A 4556-nucleotide genomic window follows, 5' to 3' on the forward strand; every position below is an offset into this window, starting at 1 on the left:
GTTCCCGGTCCCTGCGCGCCCAAAGCCACGGCGTGGGCAGCGAGCGCGTGTCCCTCGCGTGCGCAAAACACGCGTGGCAGCTGTAGGTGCGCACAAGCCACGGGGAGGGACGCAGCGGGGCCAGCGATGAGTGCGGAAAGGCCAGGGTGGTTTGGGTTTGTTTCTCTTCCCTTTTTATCCCCCCTCCTTTTTTTTTCTTTTTGGTAGAGAAAATTAAAAATCGCTGCTGTAATGGAGCTCCTTTGAAGGTGAAGGCTTCACAATGCTGCTAGCTGGTGGTGCAGATCTCTGTAACAGCTTTCAGTGCATTAATGTTTTATAGGATCTGAGACGGAGCTGTAAGAACACATACTACCAAGGGAGCTCTTTCTTAACGTATTAATAAAGCTGGATCTTTAAAAATAACATACCCCCCCACACACAGACACCTCCCGCGCCCTCCAAACAAACCCGGATGAGGCCAGCTTTTCAATCCGCGGAGTCACTGGCTGTTATTTTGCTGTCCTCCATACTCTCCAGATTTTTTTTTTTCTTTTTTGCATTAACAAGATCCTTCAATCCAACCCGCTTGGGGTTTTTAATATTCCAGGCGCAGCAGATCCGAGGCGAGAGCGGCCCTATACAGTAGGCACTTATAGCTGGATAATCAACATCGTGGGCAGAGCCTCCATGTGGGTAGAGGCCGTCTCACTATATGGAAACGCGGCCTGTACCTCTGTCCATAGGTGCTGTGTGGCGGGCAGAGGGGACTGTGGGGAGCGGAGGCTTCAAACCTGGGCCCACAAGGACACCTCCAGTTCCCTTCGCTGCTCCCACGGGCGCTATAGGCGGCACTCGTGTCCCTCACACGGGCGCGGGGGTCCCCGGGACTGCTCGGCCCTCAGAGGTGCTAAAGTAACTCCTGAGCGATGCCCTAGGGTGGGACAAGGAGCTGGGGACCTGTGAGGGGAAAGTTGGGGTGGGAAAGGGGACGAGACAAAAGAAAAAATAAAAAACAATAAAAAGCTCTCGGTTTCTTCCAATGAGATGTAAATATATTCATTAAAGTGTTATCCCACTGATGAAAACAGATAAACTTTTTTCGTAGGTCAGAAACATATTTTTCAATTAATTTTCATATTTATGAATAATAATAACCCACTGATTGCCAAGAAACTTGCAGGTGTAGAGGAGGTGTACGAGATGCACTTATTTCCATGTATGTGCCTAGAAAGAAGTGTTTCAAACCCTTATTAAACTTTGCTTATAAGATGGTATCGTGTTCTGAAGTGTTAAATATCCAGTCTCTGTCGTGGTCGTGGATGTTTTCCTTTGCCACACTCCCAGCTCCTGGGCAGTCATACGGTGGCTCAAAGAAAAAAATATATGTAAAGAGAGAGAGAGAGTATGATTTTGTCATATGTTAAAAAAAAAAAAAAAAATGTGGCGAGAGGCCAGGTCCCCCGCGCTAAGTTTCTGCTGACTTGTTCTTAGCTACAATACACTGTTTGGAAACCCGCTCCGGTTACATTTCTCCTGCCTTGTTATCGCTGCGAGCCCGCTGCGCCGGCCGCGCTGCGCGCAGGCTGCGCCCGCCCGGGCTGCCGCTCCGCGCGGGGAGCGCTTCCAGGGAGGGGAGGAAAAAGAGGGATGGAGAACATGGTGGGAGGCAAAAAAAAAAAAAAAAAAAAAAAAAAAAAGTAGAATCAGGCAAAAGCGGCCTCGCAGCCCAGCCGAGCAACAGGACTGCTTGTCCTCCTACCGCTCCGTCTGTGCCACACGTTGATCCCAAGGAACGCGTGGAGAGGCTCGTAAATGCCAGCCTGGAGCAGGAGGGTGCGGAGAGGGGGTCGTGGGGGAGGACGTCCCGTTGGCGGGCCGCGGCCGCCTCCACCTGCAGCGGGGAGAGGTGCCCGCATCCCTCGGGATTAACCGGGGTTTTAAAGGCGGGAGGGAGGGAGATTCCACCGTAAGTGACCTTTTTCATTGCACACTTAACACCACTAAAAGCAGCGAGCTTCAGAAATGAAGCGAGGTCTGCTATATGGAGAAAAAAAAAAAACTCTTTTACTGTCGAATAAATAATAATGGGTCTTATACGGAAAGCGTTTTATCGAGAGCCTATGGTGTGGGATCATTTTAAGTGACAGCGAAAGTAATAAAAGAAAAGTAAATTCTACTTCGTTCCATGTGAAGGAAACTCAGTTTGGCTCCATGCACAAACAGAAATGTATATTTTAGCAGATGGAAAGGACTTAAGACAAAGTCTTTGCCTTAAAAAAAAATTACCTGTGACATATGAAAGTCAGGCGTTCCCTTTCCAACAAAAACACTCGGAGAACTTCAACTCCTCTGAAGTGGGTTTGCACTGGTGTAGATGCAGGAGCAGGCTCCGCTCGTAGAGCAAAAGGGGTCTTGGGGACGGTGCCCCGAGCAGAGCCCGCACATCGGCGGAGGGCACGGACGGACAGACGGACAGGAGGACGGAGGGACGGACGGGGCCGGGCTGCGGGGCGGCAGCTCCAGCAGCACCAGTGACCCAGGGCAGAGCCACGGAGAAACAATGTCTCCTAATGACATGTGCACGGCTATTACCCGCACTGTGCATGTGTTTCCTCGGGTTTCATGCAGTATCCTGACTATTCAAAGGGTTAGTTTTTAAGTCCTGAAATAAAGTGGCCTTTTTTTTTTTTTTTTTTTTTCCCTGGCAAACTCGATCCTTAATCCTGTCTACTTTGAGTTTTATTGGGAGAGATGAGACTCAGTCTCCTCCTCTTCCCACTTTTTTTTCCAATTCGTTTCCACTGGCACGGGACTAATTTTAGAAACGACAAGATCGCCACAAAAATATATATATTTGTTTTAAAGGGCTCCTTTTCTAATTGGCTTCACAGTCACTGACTTTGACGTGAGATCCCCCTATCTCCCCCGCCTCTTTAATCCCCAGCGGGTCAGAGTCGCCGAGGATGATTTTTTTTTTTTCCTTCAGTGATTCTGGGGGGCAGTAAGAGCGATAAATACAAACACTGCAAAGCCCCGAGTCCTGATTCGAGTCCCAAAGCCTCGCAGGGTGCCCTGCTGAGTTTCCCAACCAGGTGACGTGAAGGATTCCCACACGAGAAGACGTTTTAGAGGGAAAATAAATAAATAAATACCAGCGAGACAGAGAAATGAAATAAATAAAAATAAAAGAGAGGGGGAAAGGAAGGGAGGAGGCGAAACATCTCAGGATGCGAATGGCAACTAATAAAAGTCTTGTTAAAGCTCAGGACTCATAGCGTCACCAGGTCTTTTACTTAGGAAGCCAAAGAGTTTTATTCCTAAATGAGTTAAAGAGCCATTTACCTCTGTCGTGTTCTATTCATCAAGCCACAAGTCGAGAGTCTCTAACATGAAACTATTTGTTTGCTTACACAACCAGCTGGGTGCAATTTCACGTCTGAGATATCTATCTGAAAGCGCCTCTCATTTATTATCCTTACTTGTCAGCGAATCCATTTTCCAACTTTTTTTTTTTTTTTCCTTCTTCATTGAGGGAAAGATCTGGGCTTAAATCCTCCCTTAAATATTTCAGCACCTTCCGCTTCTCCCTTGTGATCCCACGAGGCATCCAGCGCAAAACAGCTGGAGGACAAGCCGGAAACGGCCAAGATCACAAAGCGACCCTGGCCAAGGTGACTCCCTTCTTGCAGCTCCTGCCCCCTCTCCCTCCCTCTCACTTTCTCTCTTTCTGAAGGTCTGTGTGGTGACAGGGATTATTATTACTTTTTTTTTTTTTTTTTTTTTTAAGTAAGTGTGTCTTAATGTGCGTTAGTAGCTGCAAGGTGCAGCCACCTGAAAATAATACATACAATAATTATATTGTATATAATTCCTAATGTATGCATATGCAATAAAATACCCCCGGTGGGGGTGAAGGGTCGGAACTCGCTTCTCCCTTGCGTGTCACCCGCGTGGGCAGCGCCCGGCCCGGCCGCGCTGCCCGTGGGGAGGTGCGAGGCCGCTGTGGGGGACCCTCCTCCTGCTGCTCCCGGCGATTGCGGGCCCGGGGGTCCCGACCACACCAAGGAAGAGTGCAGGGATCTCAGGATCTTTCCTTTCTCGCCCCACGTGGTTCCTCACAGAAATACAAAGACAACAACGTGAAACGGGCCCGACCGGGTTATAAATATAATTACGGGGAAAGAAAACAATTAACAAAGGGGACAGTGGGAAATTGTATCTCCCCTCCCTTCCCTTACTCCCAATTTTGAAAAAAAAAAATCGGGATAATGTGAGTAGTGTTTCAAAGCAGGACCGTCTGGCTGACAAGAGACTCACTGTTAGTAATCTCAATGATGGCTGTATAATAGTGTATATACATCTCCTTGTCTGCAGAGCCCTCCATCAAGCTTAAAGCCATGGATCAAATCCAAAACTACAGTGTATGAAATATCCCCAGTTGTTAAGAAAATAAAAATAAAAAGGGGGGGTGGAATGAGGAGAAAGAAAGAAAGAAAGAAAGAAAGAAAGAAAGAAAGAAAGAAAGAAAGAAAGAAAGAAAGAAAGAAAGAAAGAAAGAAAGAAAGAAAGAAAGA

The sequence above is a fragment of the Nothoprocta perdicaria genome, unplaced genomic scaffold, assembly GCF_003342845.1.
Source record: "Nothoprocta perdicaria isolate Ctin4 unplaced genomic scaffold, notPer1 scaffold_35, whole genome shotgun sequence".
Lineage (NCBI taxonomy): Eukaryota > Metazoa > Chordata > Aves > Tinamiformes > Tinamidae > Nothoprocta > Nothoprocta perdicaria.